This window comes from Protopterus annectens, chromosome 15.part0, assembly GCF_019279795.1.
Source record: "Protopterus annectens isolate FY-2018-M chromosome 15.part0, PAN1.0, whole genome shotgun sequence".
NCBI classification, from domain to species: Eukaryota; Metazoa; Chordata; order Ceratodontiformes; family Protopteridae; genus Protopterus; species Protopterus annectens.
In genome coordinates this window covers 116,738,943-116,758,831 of record NC_056749.1, presented here as the reverse complement: position 1 = coordinate 116,758,831, position 19,889 = coordinate 116,738,943, and the positions used below count along the sequence as shown (strand labels likewise).

The 19,889-nt window shown below is 41.0% G+C and overlaps 1 protein-coding gene across 3 annotated transcripts in view; it reads left to right on the top strand.

The window, feature by feature from the left end:
• The window catches only part of SHROOM4 (shroom family member 4), a 1,399,869-nt gene that overhangs the window by 1,055,331 nt on the left and 324,649 nt on the right, over positions 1 to 19,889 (top strand). The window contains exon 1 of one of the 3 annotated variants that reach the window (XM_044057537.1): positions 1,237 to 1,544. The exons of the other annotated variants lie outside the window; for them this stretch is intronic. The gene's annotated coding sequence lies outside the window, so the exon portion shown is untranslated. Of the gene's footprint in view, positions 1 to 1,236; positions 1,545 to 19,889 lie in introns of those variants that run through there. 3 annotated transcript variants of the gene reach the window in all.

The following is a 19,889-nucleotide window of genomic DNA, read 5'->3' as shown; positions in this document are numbered from 1 at the left end:
GTGTGTGTGTGTGTGTGTGTGTTTGTATGGGTGTGTGTGGGTGTGTGCTTGTGGGTGGGTGTGTGTGTGTGTGTGTGTGTGTGCTTGTGTGTGTGTGTGTGGGTGTGGGTGTGTTTGTGTGTGTATGTGTGTGGGCGTGTGTTTGTGGGTGTGTGCTTGTGTGTGTGCTTGTGTGGGTGTGTGTGTGTGTGTGTGGGGGGGTGTTTGGCTGGGTGTGTGCTGGTGTGTGTTTGTGTGGGTGTGTGTTTGTGTGCGTTTGTCTGGGTGTCTGTGTTGTATTCTGATCCATGTACTGCTGACTTGGGGGTATTTGTTTTGTCCCAAAGTTCTTTTAATCCCTTTCTTTCTTCTTCCTTCCAGCATTGCATCATGGGGAACAGCGTCAACAGCACGTAGGTAGTCTGATTCTTAATTATACTACAGGTAGTCTGATTCTGGATTATAATGCAGATGCCCAAACAAAATTCTGACATGCTTCAGTGTGCCATTGGGCAAATAAGCTTAGAAATTGTGCTGTAAAATGCGTTCTTTGCTGTAGCTTGAGGCTTTTTTTAAATTCCTACAGAGATTTTTGCAGTCTTAAGTTAGGCAGTGTAAAAATACAAAAAGCACTTTCATAGTAAATATTTTTATGTTCATTGCCTGATACTGTGACAGTGACAGTTGTCCTTCTCTTCTTTAGTTATGTCTTGTATGGCTGTATGTTTTAAACAGGCCTAGTTCAAGCCAAGGCCAGTGGTAAACATCAGAGGTGCCATAGAACTTGATAACAAACCATTGTGATTCCAGACGGATTTTGAAAATGACTTTTCCTATACTGTCCAAATACTTCCCCTTTCCAAATCCAAGTGCATTCACTGTCCTTTAAGATGTGTGTAGCCACTGCATGGCAGCTAAATGGAGAAGTGCTGAGCTCCACATGGTAATACACCAGCTGCACTGATTGTTCTGGGAGACAGGAAGTGTCTGATTCTTTTTTCCTTCTGTTCTAATGTGTATATTTTAAGGGGGGGGGAAAGTGACGTTAATGTTATCTTTTCAAAACATTGTTTCCTAGTTTTTTCTCTCAGGCTTCCTGACTGAGTAATTGAGAATGAAGACTGTTTGATCGTACTGTATCTGATTGGCTACTCCTGATCCTTGGCTTGTGTTGAAAGCATGTCTGTATTCCTAGATACATTACCTTAAGGGGGGACCCCTTTTGTTATTTGCATAGTATCTCTGGCTGAGGGAGGCACAGGTCGCAGATCGGGACATGAAAAACAACCTGTCTTGTACTCTCTTGTTACAAATGCAAAACACTGGAGAAGAGCAGGAGTCACTGGCATCCCCTGTGTAAGTGGGCTGTTTATGTAATACCAGTGGTCATCAGTCCTGCCCTGGAATAGCATTCAGCAGTGGGCACTCTTGTCTGTCTGAGATTCAGAGCCATTTGACATGGACGTAACCCAGTGACACTGTGGTGGATTGGATGACCATAGTGCTCTGTGAGCTTTTTTTTCCAACTAGCAACAACCATTTTACTGACCAAAATATACAGTACAGTAAGTAACCTGTCATATTACTCTTTGAGTGTAAAACTAGAGTGCTTGGAAAGAATGTTGCTTTCTAGGAGCGTAACAGACTAACAGTCCTTGAATTAGGTGGATGAGCGTAAGTTGTAAATCCTGTAGCTGGAATTTGGTCTTTTAGTTGTGCTTGCACTGATATGAAAATGGGTTTTGCAGTATGTTTTTTGCTGACATCTCCGTCTAAGATGTGCAGTAACTTATGCTTTTATACTCGCCGTGGATGTTGATGATTCTTCTTCTGAAGAGTAAGCAGGTGTGATTCACTGAAGGTGATGGGGCATCATGCTTTCAGAAAGTCTGTAGGACAGCGAGAACAAAACCTCATCAGTTTTGTATTTCCAAATACAGGAGGCATGTGGTAGGAAAGTAGCGCTCGGGGCATAGTAATAGTGTCTGAAACCTTTAATTCTAATTAAAATGTATTATTTTATTGGCCTTTTATTTACTTAGGCTTAGTCATGCATTAACTGACCTCTGTCCCTTTCTGCAGCAGAGCCTGTATCCAAAGCTGGACCCCCCCCCCCCCCAAAAAAAAGAGAGAAAGATAAATTACATCTCCTACTGTTAAAGCTTCATTCTGTTCCAGTAATTTGTTCAACAATTGGCCATTACAGCATCTCAGCAGGACAGGACTGCGTGATGTTTGAACTGATCAACTGATGTATAAACGTTTCCCTCATTCTGAAGGAGACACATAGATAGTGTTTATACGTCACCTTCCAATGGCATGTTTAGTCAGAGCCATGTATTTATGGCATACTGACTGGAAAACTGTGCTTCATACCTCTCAACCTCTTATTACAAGAAGTCTGGAGAAAACTAAAATAATGGAGGGACCAAAGTCCAAAACTAGGGGCAGATTTTAAATATTAATATAATATTATATATATTATAAACGTAGAAGGTTACTAGAATAACAGGTTTTGCAGTAGCAACTTAGCATGCATTTTCTAAAGGATATAAAGTCTGAAACTTAAATGTGGTTCATTATTTAGTGACTTCAATCCATAGTGATTTGCCAGAAAACCACACATTTTATGAAGAACAGACCAAAAATATAAATCAAAAATCTGGCCATTCTGCGAAAATCTGAACAGTTGTTAGATTTGCCTTGCTTGCAATCGTCTCTTTCAGCCCCAGTGCTCTGTATCTGGGTCACCAGCTTTGCAGATGGGCCTTTAAATCTGTGCCTGTAGGTTACCATGGCTTTTTAGTGATTGTGTCTTCATAACTGTTTACGTGCCACTAGCCCGTTCCTGACATCAGTGTAGGTGTGGATACTTCATTTAGTCCTCAGTTGTTTAGGAGAATGCCTCTTGCGCTACTCTGTACTTCATAGCATATTGGCAAGGTAAAGGTTTCAGAGGAGTAAACTTGACAATACTTTTGTAGTTATTCGCTTGGTTTATGCCATGGCTGCCTAGTTGCAGTAAAGTTTTATTACAGTGTATATGAACGATGCTTACAATCCAGTAGAACCCCCTTTTCATCAAGATGTAGGTGCTGTTCTTTTAAAATACTGCCCCTACATGGCAGTTGTGCAGTGGGACAGTATGCTTATTCCATAAGGAATGAGATTCTCAGAATGTCTGAGTGAGGCACTTTGTCCTCACAAGTGGACTTCCCAACAAGTGACCCAAGTTCATGATGAGCCTTTGTATCTAATGTGGGCTATTAGCAATGCAGTGTCGTTGTTTGTTTTTTTTTTTTTAATACTGTCTTTGTGCCCCTGATTGTTTTCTGACCATCAGTCTTCTTATGCTTAATTGACCTGTCAGCAAGTTCATTCATTTTGCTGGGCAAGAGGCAGTGTTTTTGCTGGCCCCTGATCTCTGCAGTGAGTAACACGTGCAGCTTGTAATACCAAGTCTGATACATGTATTCTACAGAGCATACTCTGCATGGTTGGCTTCCATCACAGGCACTTGCTGCTGTCATTTCTTCTCTGTACCTGGGAGACATGCAGCATCTGCTAGGTGTGAGTAATACAGGGCACCTAGCATCCAACCCCCCCCAGATCAGATGCTCCCTGGCACCTCCAGTCCTTAAGCCACTACTCAAGTTAAGTGCTTCTAGGTCTCTTTCAAGGGTTTTTTCTGTTGTCAAGGAATTCAGCACATTGCTGCTCAGAGTTTAGAGTAGATTTGTAAAAGTGTCTTCATTCATCCATTTTCAATACTCAGTTTATCCAGTTTGGGGTTATGAGGAGATTGACCCTGTCAGGCAAAAGACAAGCATATATCGAGAACTAGTTATGGATGCCAGTCCATTGCAGGACACACACCGACATATTCCTAGAAATAGCTTTGAGCAGCACCAGTTCTTATATCTTTTGGATGTGACCAGAAGATGGAGACCCCAGAAAAAAACCCACTAGGATATAGGCAGACATGCAAACTCCACCCAGATGTCACCCCATCAAGGACCTAAAGCAGATAACCACGGTCTGTGAATACTGCCTACTGCACCAGTTGTCCACGTTTCTAGTGGCTTTCTGGTAGAGGCATCATGCTGTCGATGGGAATTAGGTGTCACTCGCCCCTTAGGAGCACCTTCAGGGCTTAGTGTCCCTTTGCAGAATTTATTTTAGCTTCAGAGCCACACTGTGTCATGTAGCCCAACAAAGAAAACTGATCACTCTGAACCGTTCTTTATAATGGATAAAATGATGTACAATCTTTGAAGGGGAAAATGCAGTTTAGTAGTTCATTCATTCATTCATTCATTTATTAATTATGCCTTTGTGTTTTGAATATAGGCAGTATTGGTATGTCCCACTTCAGCCTTAAAGAACAGTTGCCAGTCTTGTGTTTGTACTTCAACATAAATGTCTTGGTAGCCCCTGTCACCATTTAATCAGGATTGTTAGTACAGCACTCATCAGTAGCATTCCAACACCAGAAGAGTTGTAAAGCATGCTGATGGATGTGGTAACTGCAGATTAATTAAAAAAATATATATTCTGCTACACTTAGTCCTTCATTTGTTAACATTGTAAGTGGGTGAGTCTGAAGAACCTTATTGTCCCATTACATAAACTTTATTTTATAGCTGTATACTGTATAATGAAACAGAAGCGGGCACAAGAGTAATACTGCTTTACTTAACAGAGCTTTTATTTTATTTTATTCATAATTTACCTAGAAATGTACAATACTTACAGCAAACATTTCATGCATTATTCTTAATGTAAAGGAAGGACATGCACATCTAATGTAACTGATACAATCTGCAGCTTTACTATAGAAATATATCTTCTTAAGTGAAACATTAAACACAAATGTATTGTATGTAAATGTCATAGTGCAGTTGCCATGACATAGTTAATTTAGTTCTAGCATTAATAAGTCAGTATAGGCACTTATGTACTCTTACTTCCCTCTTGTGAATATATCCCAAACATGAGCTTTGGTGACACTAGACCTCAAATTAAGTCAAACTTTGATACTTAAATAGGTAATATTGTATACTAAATGAAGCAATAATAATCATTGAAACAGTTTAAATCTCTTTGAGATTGCTTGCTGAAGTAAGTCAGTCTGGCCTTTTCTTGAACAGGAACGGAGAAACCACACTGTTAATCTCCAAGAGTAATGCATTCCACATGGTAATAGTCATAAAGTCCAATGGATTTAAAGTCCTCCCGTAAGAAATAACTGTCCTGTGTAACATGAACAAGTATATTACTTGATTTCAGTTAAGTTAGTGTAAGAGGAAACAGGACTATCTGTCATCTGCAGGTTAATTTCCTGAGCTTCTGCTCTTTGTGCTTGTGGGAAATATTCCCAGTCTGTAACTGGTATAGAACTTTTAATGTTAAATCCTGTGCAGTTTCTTAATTGATGTCCTCCAAATAATTGTGCTTTGCTGCTTATGAAGACTTTGAATTGAAATTATGGTATTTCATTATTTCACATTATAACCGTCTGTACTGTCGCATGGAGAGCACTTATCCTGTATCTGATGTCCCAGTAGTAGCTCATGTAGCACAGTACGGTTACATGTCATGTTGTTTTTTTTAATTAAGTCTCTGCAAGCCCATCCTGGAACAAGGGCTGTGGCATGGTTGAGTGCAAGTGTATCTTTAAATACCTTTGGAATGGTAGCAGCTTCTACAAAAAGTGACAAAGTATGAAAACAGAGGACCTCTCGCTGGTGTTCTTTCCCTTACATGATTCTCCGTCTCACCCGGCTACCTTTCTATTCTCTGCCCACTACACTGCATTGTAAAGCATGTTTTTCTCCATTGTTTTGTGTAGTGTTCTCAGTTGTTCCTTTGTGTATTGCTTACTTTTGGGTAACTTATATTTGCTGTTATGGATGTCCAGTTATATGTTATCTAAGCTGCCTTTGCAAAAGTATCCTTGCCCCTCCGGAAAAAAAACAATCGTTCCAGAAATTGAGTAAACACATGCAGTTGCCATGTGTCTTGCTGAAAGAGTAGGCAAAATTGTCTGAGCAGTTCAGTGATAGTAATGTAGGTCTAAATTTCATTACCACGGATTCTCCTCCCTTTGAAACCAGCACCAGCTCCATTCCAAAAGACTTGCTCTTAGTGTAGCAGGCTGAGACCAGGTCTTTTGGAATCTGCCCCCCTGTGTAAGTCTGTTTACAGATGGACCTTATAATGAAGTTAGCCACTTACACTGAGACCAAGTCTTTCTGAATCAGGGCTGACTTACACTGAAAACATCTCATTTGGAATCAGGCCTCACGTGTTTCTTTGACTGAAAAACTGTTGTTTTGAAGTAGTGTATAAGTAATTGTTTCAAGTTAATTATATTTGATCTAATCATAAAATTAATTAGATAGGGGACTGTATGTGTTGCAACACATAGGGCTGTGGTTCCCAGCTGCATTTGCATGTGCTGTCTGTGTCTGCATATGTTTTTGCTGAGGTCTCATTTTTTCCTGTCACATCCCACGGAAGGACTAATAGGTTCAATTGATGATTTTCTGGTTTGCACACAGGTGTGTCGATAGTGTGTTTGCATCCTATAATATGTCTGAGATCCCATCAAATTTATACTCTGCCTGTTGCTCAGTGTATGTCAGGTGGACTCCAGTTTGTTTATGACCTTGACAAATGAATCTAGCAATGTGATTTTCAAAAATACCCGTCTAAATGGATTATCTAATAAATAAGCTTAAACACACAAAGATTCCAACACCAGCTAAACAGAAATGGTAGTTTAAAGTTTGAAATATAAACAGAGGTGCCAACACACACAGTGCGTGCACACACACACACACACACACACATTTTCTTCTTCATTTATAAACTGTTTAGTAGATAAACATCTAAATAATATGTCAATCAATATGTTGCCGTTGTACTAGTTTAGTCACATCTGACCCTTTGCAATCTCAAAGACTTTAGCATACCAGGCCTTTCTGTCCACCACTGTTTCTTTAACTTCTTGTAAATTCATATTCAGCACTTATTTAGTAAAATGTATATATCTTGGCCCTTTTCTTCTGCCTCCTGTCTTTCCCATCATCAGTGCCCTTTGCAATGAATCCGGTCTTCGCATTGCAGTGATGAAGTATTTGCGTTTTTGCTTATCGGACATTGCAGTGAACGGTCTAGTATTGACTGATTTGCTCTTCCTTCAGGTTGTGGAATTCTCTTGTTTTCTCCAATACCACATTTCAAAAGCATTCTTTTTGCATAACATGACCTTGTAGTCCAGCTCTCACAGTCCTATGTTATTACTGCGAAGACCATTGCTTTGATAATTACAAGGCTAGATGACATCACCTTAAGTTTTTGTTCTTTTTTATGTTGAAGAGAAACCATCTTTTGTGTTTTTGCTTGCATTTTCATCAACAGGCTCTTCACCTCCTCCTCACTTTAGAGTGGTATCATCTTTTTATCTGAGTGTGTTAGTGTTTGCCATGGCAAATTTGAGTCTGGTCAGTGATTAGTCTAGCCCAGTATTTCTCAAGATCATTTTATATAACTTGGACACTCTAAATTGGCCATAGGTGTGACTGTGTGTGCGAGTGTGTAGTGTGGAAGAACTACCGTGGAAAGCCTAGCCACCCGGTGGGGTAAACCTTGGCTCTAGATGATTATCACAGTTGAAGTGGCATCCCAAACCCATGTACAATAATGGGAAAAAGCGGTTGTGGCTGGACAGATGGATGGATGAAATCAGTAGAGTAACAGTATACAGACCTGTTACAGTGCTTTTCCAGTCTTGTACCACTGATTCCATCTTTGGTTGTAACTGGCCGCTTGGTTTGCATGCAGATTTCCCAAAAGGCAAATATGGTGACATTACACCTTCATGTCTCTTAGAACTTGCCACGGTTTATGGTCCACTTAATCAAAGTCTTTAGTTTTTTGTCCTGTGCATATTGGTACTTTCATCTCTGGTTCCTCTACATCTTATAAAACCAGCTTGTACATCTGGCAGTTGTCAACGTGTTTAATGCTAGAGTCAGGCTATTACCTTGCTGGCATGTGACATAATTGAAATGTTTCAGTATACTTATTAGCATTGCCTATTTGGAATTGGAATATAAGTTGACCTTTTTCATTCCATTGGCCACTGTTGTGTTTTCTAAATTTACTGGAAAATTATGACTAACAGTGTTTGTTAGCTGTGTAGGATTTAGTTAATTCAGCAGAAATTCTTTTACTTCCCCAGCCTTACTTTTATATTGTTAGCAAGTCTTTCTAGGACCCATTTGACTTCATAATGCAGGCATGTCTGGCTGTAGATCAGAGAACGTGTCATCACATTTGTTAGTGATGTTAAAGCCCTTCGTTTACAGTTTTAATGTATAATCCTGACATCTCCTTAATAACCTTTGTTTCTATTGGGTTCCAGTCTTTATCTTGTAGCATGCCCATTTTTACATGGACACTCTTCTTTTCAAAGGGATCCATTGTCTCTCCCATATTGTTTTCTTTGATTTCTTTGCACTAATCATTTACATATAATTTTATAACTCTTCTTGCTGTTCTCTGGGACTGTGTATTCAGTTTAACATATTTATCTATATCTCCATTGCCTTTTGCTCTTCTTTTTCTCAGCCTCTTCTAAAGCATCCATATGCTGCCATTTTGGCTTCTTAATCTTCTTTCTATTTGGAATATTTCATGTTGCACTTGCTGAACAATTTCCTAAACTTATATCCATAGTTCTTTAGACACTGTCCAGCAGACCTAATCCTTTAAAACCTGTGATTCCCAATGCTACGTATTCACATTCACTATTGTAACCTTTGTAGGTTTCAATACTGAGCCTGATTAGGTGGTTTATATACCTTTTATGAGTGTGTCTGCTTTCAGTTTAACAGTCTCCAGGATACAGCTTATTTGGTTCTTGGTACAAGTTTGTTGTGAAAGAGCTGCATCTTTCAGAGGGTGAGCAGTATACGTGGTGGTCATGAGAGATTGACACCTGAAAGGGCACGTTTCACTCTAGTTAGAGGAATTTGTTGTATGAACAGTAGTTTAAATTTTTGTCTCCATATCATGGCAAAAGTAAGGTCCTTCTGTTGGACGATGACCTTTGTATTGTTTGAAAGGAGACTTGTCTCAGGTCACCTGTGTATTTTGATAACTAAAAATGTTTGCATTTTTAATGCAACTGATTTTAACAGTAGTTTTTCATTAATTAATTAGTTTGTTTATTGAAGTTTGCTAACCCTGGGAATAGACTGGTTCAAAGATACTTTCCAGCTGTACGCAAAACAATTTAAAACAAAGTATGTATATACAAGAGCATGTAGTTATGCACATTAGATACAATCAAATTGAAGTGATATATAAGCAATATTCATATGTACTTGGAGAATACACAGTGAAAATAGTATGAATTTTTCCAGATTTGACAAACTGAACAGTATTTTATGTACAACTTAAAGCATCCCCTCTTGCAATGTATTCTTCCATGTTTGGATAAAACAGTGCTGAGTTACTATCTAATGATAAGAAAGTGACTCCAGTGTTAATTAAACTAAAGTAACACATACCTTTTTCTAGCAGTCTGATTCAGTTTGTGTATATGTCAGGCAATCTGTGGCTTTTTCTGTCCATTCAGAGGACTGAAGCATCACAGTTTTGGAATTGTGAATGGTTACCCTACCAGCATTTGATATAACTGTTATTGCATATAAGGCTGTAGTTGCTTAAATGTTTTGGTATTCAGAGTTTGTGTTCTTGTGTTTTTATTTTCTGTAATGAAGAGCAAGGTAGTCAGTAAACCCAGGGGTGAAAGCTCCGTAGTTGCAAACACACGACAATAAAATATAAAAGCAAATAAACCACGGAGCTACCATGTGATAAAAAAGGCAGTCATACGAAGAAAAAATCCAAAGGAACAGTTCTCAGCTTCAGTCCAATAACAACAGTTAATATCCACGCACGAACCAGGGTAAAAACTCAGGTTTATTGTAGCGCTCGCCTGTTTTACAATAAACCTGAGTTTTTACCCTGGTTCGTGCGTAGATATTATTAACTGTTGTTATTGGACTGAAGCTGAAAACTGTTCCTTTGGATTATTTCTTCGTATAACTGCCTTTTTTATCACATGGTAGCTCCGTGGTTTATTTGCTTTTATATTTTTTATTTTCTGTGTTTGATACTTGATTGGTTTACAGTAAAACCCAGAATGAACATGTCTTTTCAGGGCCCACAATGTGTCACATTGCATAACTGATCTTTTCTGATAACATTTTATATTTTCTCTGCTCATCTTTGTATGTTCAAGTGATACTCATGTTGCATATCTTCTGTTGAATTCTTTCTGAATTCTTTATTTCATTTGTTTATTTTTCAGTAGCTTTCTCCGTAATGGTTAAGTACTCTTTTTAATTTTTTTTCAAGGATGTCGACGTTTTTGCTAAGTACCAAACAGAAAGAGTAGAATTCTATATGTGCATTTTTGTCTGAATGTAATAGTTGTTACATAAAATTGTATGTGTTTTAATAGCGACCATTAATTCCACCGTTGTAGTTCCTTCTACTCTTAAAGGGTTAAAGCTAAAGCAACAAACTACATAAACCTATTTGTTATTCGCTTGGTCTTGTTCCCTACTGAAATCTTCTGCAAGTACACAGTGAAACTCTGGACATGTGATTTAACCGGATTCACTTTATAAGCTCGAAATTCTGAAATCTCGAATTTCAGAATCTCGAGCCCAATAAGTGGAAAATCCAAAAACCCGAAACCACAAAACCGCAAAATTCAAACTCCCAACACTTTCAAACACCAATACAATACACACGCACACAACTAAACAAGCATACACACCTATTCTTATGATATGCAGGGGGCAAGCCCCCCTGCACCCCCCAGACCCCCTACTTAAATATTCTAACTCCAAGGTCGCACTACATACACACACATGAAACACCACCACACAAACTACATTCCTCTCGCACACACACATCACAGTAACAACACACACTAACGCACACACTACAGCTCCAACCCAACACCCTTAAACATAAACACTTACCTGAATCCATGAACACAGCACAACACCAGAACCGCTAAATCAAAATGAATTTCACACTTCTGGGGTTGCGATCTTCCGATCCTTCCACTTTATGAGCTCGAGATTCTGAAATTTGACATTTTAGTATTTCGAGCTTATAAAGTGCTCCCGATTTAACCACATTGCTGTGTCACTCGCTGTGCAGGGAAACTTGTGTCTGATACATCCTACAGTTAGGAAAGGCTAAAGCTCAAAGAACCTGTGGGTTCAAAGAAAAGAGTCTGTATTCAGTGCCATTTAGCAGCAGTGTCCCCACAAAAGCATGAATGTGTCTTTCCATAGATTCTGTGTGTTTCCTTACTGTCACTACCATAGTCTCCTGTTCGAGCTATCAGAATTCGACTTTTCTACTGTTTTGTATTGTCATAGTGTTATTTGCTGTTTTTTGATCAACATTTCTTAATTTAGCACTTCTGGTATGCTGGAAAAGCTATATGTAGAGTATGGATGTTACCAGGTCATCTAACATAAAGATGTTTTGATTCTGAGTAACACTGGCCAATAAGGAAACCGAAATGGGTGCTAATGGGAGTGGACAGTACAAGGACCTATGTATTGAGTGAGGTCACGTCCTATGCCTTAGTCCTTCCAAAAGCCTCTTTCTGTGTTATGGTGTGCCCCCCACAAAAAAAAAAAAGGGTCTATATTACATGATCGAAGCTTTAGTTAGTCGAATAACTAAAGCTCGATCACTAAATGTCGAAGTCCCAAAACAGCGAACAGCAGTTTCCACACAGGGAAACAATGCCATTGTCCCAACTAAAAAAACATTAAGCCTCCCACACACACCCCTACTTAAATATACCAACTCCGAGATTGCTCCACATTGTAGAAAGGGCAAAATCCACATAACAGCCAAATGACTTGTTTCCCTGTGTGGAAACTGCCATTCACAGCTTTGGGACTTCGACATTTAGGGATCGAGCTTTAGGTATTCGACTACCTAAAGCTTCGATCATGTAATATAAACCCAAAAAGAAATTAACTTTTGTGTCCCTTGTTTAGAGCTGCAATGTTGACATATGTCTTTTGTGCTACCTAAAAATCAGCCATTTTAAAACTCTGGTTCTTCTTCTTTCTGCGTTTCTTTTGTTGATTTATCATTATTATCCCACTTGTGTACAGTTCTATTGCATTGCCTCATGTGTGCTGTCAGTACTTGCTTCCTTTCCCCGTACAGTTCTATTGCATTGCCTCATGTGTGCTGTCAGTACTTGCTTCCTTTCCCCGTACAGTTCTATTGCATTGCCTCATGTGTGCTGTCAGTACTTGCTTCCTTTCCCCGTACAGTTCTATTGCATTGCCTCATGTGTGCTGTCAGTACTTGCTTCATTTCCCCGTACAGTTCTATTGCATTGCCTCATGTGTGCTGTCAGTACTTGCTTCCTTTCCACTATATTCGGTTAGGCTGCTGCCTCAGGAGCAAGAAGTCCTGTTTGCATCTTCACTAAAAAAAAAAAAAAAAAAAAAGTGCCACCTACCATATTCAGCACGAGTTTTATAGCCCAAATGATGTGTGCTGCTCTCAGCCAGTTTCAGTTTAAAACTGACCTTTATCTCTCACCCTGTGTAACACTTTGTACATAGACGTGATGGACTACTAACCCTCAGGGCACCCACCTCCTTTTTTGGGAAAGTTGTGGCAAGACATTTATTTTTTCCAGCTTTCACATGTCAGTTCGTCTGAGATTTAAGAACGCTGTTTATTGCTGCATTTTTTATTATTTTAAACTTGTAGCGTCTGTCCTAGCATTATTCCTGGCACGTACAGCTTTAAGTATATTTTCTATGGAGGGCACTGTTGCCACTTTGCATTGGTCTGATTTTGTTTAGATTTTCATGTCTTGATAGGCCTATAGTCTTTGTACTGCTGACATAACAGGACTGGCATTTGTTTGTTTGTGTCCTTCGGCTTTTCCCAGTTAGGGGTCGCCACAGCGGAACTCCGGTCTGCTAATGATTGGCAGTAGAGTTTTACATGCTGGCTTGCCGGGCCTAATGCACAGCCTTCAACGAAGGAACGCCCATTCACGCATGTCGCCACACAGAAGACGCTCTAACTGAGAATCGAACGGGCAACGTCTAACTGTGAGGCGACAACGCTACCTCAGCACCACCACCGCACATAATAACACCATCCTAATCTTTATTTCTATAAATATTGTTAATGTCCTCACTTGTGCGAATAACATATAAATATAAACGTATTCTATGAACGCCTTCAAGAATGCATGGATCATGCAATCCCAAATAAAACCAAGACCCAATCCTCCAAAGGCAGACTTCCTGTCTGGTGGACCCCAGCCATAAACAAACTGTACAATAGAAGGAGAAAGCTACTACATGATAGAGCAAAATCCCAAAAAGGGAAGACATCTCTGATTAGTATTAGCAAAAAACTACGGGCACTCATAAAATCGTCTAAGGCCAGCTTCGAGAGAAAAATTGCACAGGACACTAAGGATAATCACAAGGCTTTCTTTAGTTATGTTAGGAACCTGGGTGGGAATTCCCAGATATGCTCAGAATTAGTCCAAAATGACAAAAAATACACCGAACCCACAGACATTGCCAACATCCTAGCTGACAGGTTCAGCGCAAACTTCTCCCCACCACCACCAAAAGGGCAAATATTTATCCCAGCAGAGTGCTGCCCCTGACATCTGAGATGCTCAGGTAAGAGCTGCCCTCTCCAAAGCAAAACACAGCATCAATGGGACCAGATGGTGTCCCGGCTCGTCCTACATGAACTCCAAGAAGAGCTAAACCCAAACATAAAACTACTGTTCAATCTCAGCCTTACTACAGGATATGTACCCAAAGAGTGGCGTGCAGCAACAGTGGTCCCTCTCCACAAAGGTGGTGCCTCAACGGATCCTGGAAACTATCGCCCCATAAGCCTGACTAGCTTGGTCTGCAAAGCTATGGAAAGGATCATCATGGACCTCATAAATAAAGATATTGGGGACCTACAGACACTGGATCCTACCCAGTTCGGCTTTGTTAAGGGCAGATCCTGCCTCTTAAACCTGGTTGATTTCTTTGAAACAGTCACCAAGGCCATTGACGAGGGGAAGGTGGTCCACACAGCCTACCTGGACCTCGCAAAAGCCTTCGATACAGTACCCCACTCGGGCATTATAGATAAGCTCACCAGCTTAAATATAAACCCCTATGTCACTAGATGGGTTGCAAACTGGCTCAAGGACAGAACCCACATGGTTAGAATTGCTGGAGCCATGTCAGACTCCAAACCAGTTACAAGTGGCATCCCCCAAGGCTCAGTCCTGAGACCTCTCTTGTTCGGTATATATTTCTTGGAGGTACAGGCCAACATGGAAGGACTGTGGCTGACTAAGTTCGCAGATGACTGCAAACTGGGTGCCATAATCGACACTCCAGCCGACACAAGCATCCTCCAAAAAGGCCTCATAGAAACAGACAACTGGTGCCAGAGCCATGGCCTCAAGCTAAACGCCAAAAAGTGTATAGTCATCCCCTTTGGCAAAAACAAAGTGCCCACAAATTACCACATAGGTGGTAATCCATTATAAGTAATTAGGGACCCAAGTTGATAGCAATCTCTCATTTGACAACCACGTGGCCAAAGTGGTTAGAAAAACATTTTATATAGCCCACCTAATCATGAAGGGATTCACATCTAGATCAGGGGAGGTCATCGTGCCTCTTTACTCATCCCTCATCAGGCCCATAATTGAGTACAATGCCCCTTTTGGGATGTACCTTACCAGACACCTGCAGCAACTGGAAAGACCCCAAAACTACTTCACCAAGAGGATCATAGGGCTCAAACAGATGCCATATGCTGCCCAGTTAAAGAAACTCCAGCTCTACTCAGTGGCATACCGCCTGCTCAGAGGCAATCTGTGCCTGACGTATAAAGCCATGTCCAACCCGGAATTAATGGACATGCTGCACCTCAGAAAATCCAAATCCCATCGAGCTACTCGCTCGAGAGACTTGAACCTCAGCACTGAAATAAATAGGACATGCTGGAGGGACAGATTCATAACCCAGAGGCTCCCTTCACTCTCGAATAAAATCCCAGTCCAGGTTAGGCAGAGTCCCTCATTGACTCTCTTCAAGAGGAATCTTGATGAGTGGATGGGAGATCGTAGGTTTACCCCAGGTATCACTTCTGTGTCACTGTTAGACAGAGGCACAGTATACTAACCTCGAAAAAGGGCATAGCAAAATTAATTTAAAATGGGTGGCGAAAGCCAAACACACTCTGGCTAGGCTTATAAATGCCCTAGGGCAGATAGCCTAGTATGAACCTATGAACAACCAGGGGCACTTCTTATGGCCCCTGAACCACAAAGAAGCTGTTCCCGAGGAGTTGTAATACCACTTGTTTCCTGCACTTTTTATTTACATTATTTGTTTATTTAACTGGATAAATTAACTGCTACTAGGAAGCTTAGTAATCATAACTAGGCCAGGTGTGGTATAAGATGCAAAGATAAACTTGTAATAAAATGTAAATTGTACTTGAGTTGTAGAAACAAACAGCTTAGCTCAGCATTAGTAATAAACTTGTAAAGTGTATGAACCATTAGCAAACTTGATTTTGATAGCAGCTTCAGCAATTTAAAGTTTCAAAAAGTGAAATTAAGCCCCTTAGTCCTTCATTAGCAATGAGAGCACAGAAAACAGTAGTAGCAAAATGCATATTGCTTTCAGAGCAAACACTAAACATCAAGACTGAACTGTCTGGTATCTGTAATACACTTAGATTGCTCTTAATTCATATTGTTGATTTTAGAATGCCACTTAAATAATTAAGTAGTACTTTCCATAGTGCAGCTCCAAATACAGATGTTTTCCACTGCTTTAGTGTGTTATGGCAACTGACCTATCACTGCTCCATTATTTTGTGAACTACTCACAGTTAGACGTTGCCCGTTCGATTCTCAGTTAGAGCGTCTTCTGTGTGGCGAAATGCGTGAATGGACGTTCCTTCGTTGAAGGTTGTGTGTTAGGCCTGGCAAGCCAGCATATAAAAATCTACTGCCAATCATTAGCGGACCAGAGTTCTGCTGTGGCGACCCCTAACCGGGAAAAGCCAAAAGACACAAACTAGGAATAAGTGACAGAGTTAAGGTAATTTATTTTATTGGGAAAGAGCAGTACCCTGTGAAAAGAATGCAATGCATTAAATAACAAGAAGGTAAGTGACTGTCTCATTAGTGGGGAGAAAGCTGTAGACAGGGACACACTGGTGACTCTTTGGGCTGGCAACATTTGTGAGCTGATCTTGTTGGTACGTGTTTGTAGGCAGAAGTTTTTTAATCACGACTAACGAGGCAGGGGAAGGCATACTTGGCATAATCTGTTTTTAAAGTACAAGTTCCCTTCCAGTGTGAGTCCTAAGATCTGTTATAAGTAGATCAATTGTGTTTGCCATCTTCAGCTCTGCTGGCACTTAAGATACTTTTCAGTTTGTGTCACATTGTAAAGTTGCTGGGTCCAGCCTTACCTGTACATAAGTTGTGTATTTGAATCACTGACACCTTAAGTAGGTCCCATAATTTTCATTGGCACAATGAAGTCAAATCTTTAGGGGGAGTGAAGAAAAGCACCTGAGTTTTTGCAGTATTTAACAGATCGTTTTATAGGATCCAGACTCTGTTTATAGAGAAGAAAGTTTGTCTCCAAGGATTTTTGAATGATATTATGTATACATTGAGTCAACAGGAGTTTTGTCCATAAAGAGTGACATTTAGTCTCTTCAGATAGCTCCACATCCAGTGTTGTCTGTTTTCTGTTCAGACCTGTGGGTTGTGGGATCCAACGGGATCTTACCTCTGCTTCGATCTTGAAGCTTGTCTGTTTCAGAGCTCTGACTCCTTCCTTACCCGTAATTCTGTAGGTTGCACCTCAGTCAGATCTCGTCTGCTGCTTAAACAGTATGGACATACACAGAGAGCTCTATATAAACAGTAGGTTATAGTATTTTTATATTAGCTCTACTTTGCTGCAACTCCTCTCTTACCATGAGAGTTTCCTTATTTTATATTGTAGTTTTCTATGTACGTTTAGTGTTTAAGGCCCTTAGGGCCTGTCCCATAGTGAGGATGCTTTTCTCTCTTTCTCCTCCTTCCCAAAACAAAAACTTTACATCTAAATCTTAACTTTAAATTTTAATTTCAGGTTGTCCTTCCTAGCTGTTTTTTGCCATGTTGGAAATGATGGGTTTCGTGCGGACGACAGTTGTTTCCGGAAGACTCACACTCCCAAGTATGTTAATTGTCTTGATGCTATGCCTCTAGATGTAGAATGTCAATCATGTGCTTCATTTAATGCCACGTCCCGCCAGACAAGATGGGATAAGCTGGTTTTTAAGTGGCTCCTTCCAGCACAGACAGGTGCTACCCCATTTCCGTCTTCCCCATCGAAACAAGACAGGCAGAGTGCTAAAACCTCAGAAAAGGATAAAGACAAATGATAAAAGAGAAAAAGAAAAAAGAAAGGAGCAAATCTCCTACCATGACATTAAAAAAAGCGATCTCTGGAACCAACTACTTCGGTCAGTCCCGATCCCAGGGATCCAGGGTTGGAACCGACAGCAACTTGAGACTAATCTCCTCACCGTACATGTTTCAAACTGGACCTGGTGAAGTCCAGTTTGCAGTTACACATTTTTTCAGGAAAGGAGATAGTCACACCTTTCTTCAGTACCTTCATCCACTCATAGGTTCATAGGTTCATACTAGGCTATCTGCCCTAGGGCATTTATAAGCCTAGCTAGAGTGTGTTCGGCTTTCGCCACCCATTTTAAATTAATTTTGCTATGCCCTTTTTCGAGGTTAGTATACTGTGCCTCTGTCTAACAGTGACACAGAAGTGATACCCGGGATAAACCTACGATCTCCCATCCACTCATCAAGATTCCTCTTGAAGAGAGTCAATGAGGGACTCTGCCTAACCTGGACTGGGATTTTATTCCAGAGTGAAGGGAGCCTCTGGGTTATGAATCTGTCCCTCCAGCATGTCCTATGTATTTCAGTGCTGAGGTTCAAGTCTCTCGAGCGTAGCTCGATGGGATTTGGATTTTTGAGGTGCAGCATGTCCCTTAATTCGGGTTGGACATGGCCTTATCGCCAGGCACAGGTCACCTCTGAGCAGGCGGTATGCCACTGAGTAGAGCTGGAGTTTCTTTAACCGGGCAGCATATGGCATCTGTTTGAGCCCTTTGATCCTCTTGGTGAGGTACTTTTGGGGTCTTTCCAGTTGCTGCAGGTGTTTGGTAAGGTACATCCCAAAAGGGGCATTGTACTCGATTATGGGCCTGATGAGGGATGAGTAAAGAGGCACGATGACCTCCCCTAATCTAGATGTGAATCCCTTCAAGCCTCACAGAAGTCTACATCAGCAGGATGATCTGGAAGCTTTTCATGACACAGGTAGAGCTTGGAGTTATTCTGGTACCATCCAATGGAAAGGTACTGAGTACAGGCCAACTCATGCCTTCCTTACAAGAATCCATACTGACTTTCCCTAGGGGCTCGGGACTATTGGAACCAACTGAAACTGGAGCTCTTTTTTTGGCACCAAATTTGCTTACCTCTTCGACATTGACTGTATCCCTATCTTTCTCAATGTCGATGCCTTCAGACTGAGATGAGGCTCATCCCCTGAAGCATAGTATTGAAGCTTCAGATCTGAGACAACACTGAGGTTTTTGGAGCCATCTCTTCTCCTCAGATCTTCATCCCTGGCGAGCTTGGACCCGAGGTCAACCTTGGCACTGATGCTTCGCAGTACAGATCTCTCTCTCTCTCCCTGTCTGTTCCTCAGAATGGAGGGAGTCTTCAATTCTGGTGGCAGCATTGGCTTTTTAAGCTTTTGAAAGGATTTTGGCATCTTCCAGAGAAAGCCATTTCAACCAGTTTGGTTCCATCCAAAGCTCGTCTGCACACTGCGTCTTCATTTCTACATTCTGGTCAACAGGAACAGCTGGTACCAGTTGCTCCAATTACATTTGTTACCTCCCCATCTGACTGTGACTTGTCTAACATTGCCATAGAAGGGGTTCCCAGAAAAAGAGCTTGTAAGTGGAAGCACCTGGGCTCTTCACCAGAATCTTTCACCAAATATACTGATTTGTAAGAAGGGAAGGGCTCCTCTTTCTTCCTCTATGAAGACTTCAACTTTGGTGACATTCTTGAATTAATGAAGCAGAGAAGGGGATTGGTCATCCCAAGACCCCTCACCTGACAAGTCATTATTCTTGGAGGCTTTGGTACCAGACCAACATAATCCTGAATGGTACTACCCATTGATCCTCTCATAGATTTTATGTCCGAGTGAGCATGGAAGGACCTGGATGTGGTGAAGCCCATTCCTAAAAAGGTAAACAGAATACTTTTAGTGCCAGTAGACTGGAAGCACTTGAGTAAAGGCGTGTCTGTAAATGCTATGGTGGTGGTGGCAGCCACCAAGAAGGAGCTATCAGAAGAAAGATGTTCATCGTGTTTCACTGTTGCAGTCATTACAATTGGGTTATCCTGCTGGCAGGCTACCCGCACTTGGCCCAAGTTCCAAAGTCTAGGTCCGGCGTCTGTTGCTGTCGCCTCCTCCCTGACGTCAGTGCGGCAGGGGTATAAAAGATGCAGCAGACGCCATTTTCTTCAGTCTTTCTTGCAGCGTGGTGCCTGAAGCAAAAGCAAGTTCGCAAGTGCCAGTCGGCCGACTCCTGAGATTTTCAAATTCGAATTTCAGATCAGAAGTCTTCATTAAAGCTAAGTAACCCCGTTGGGGAAACTTTTTTCTTGCTCC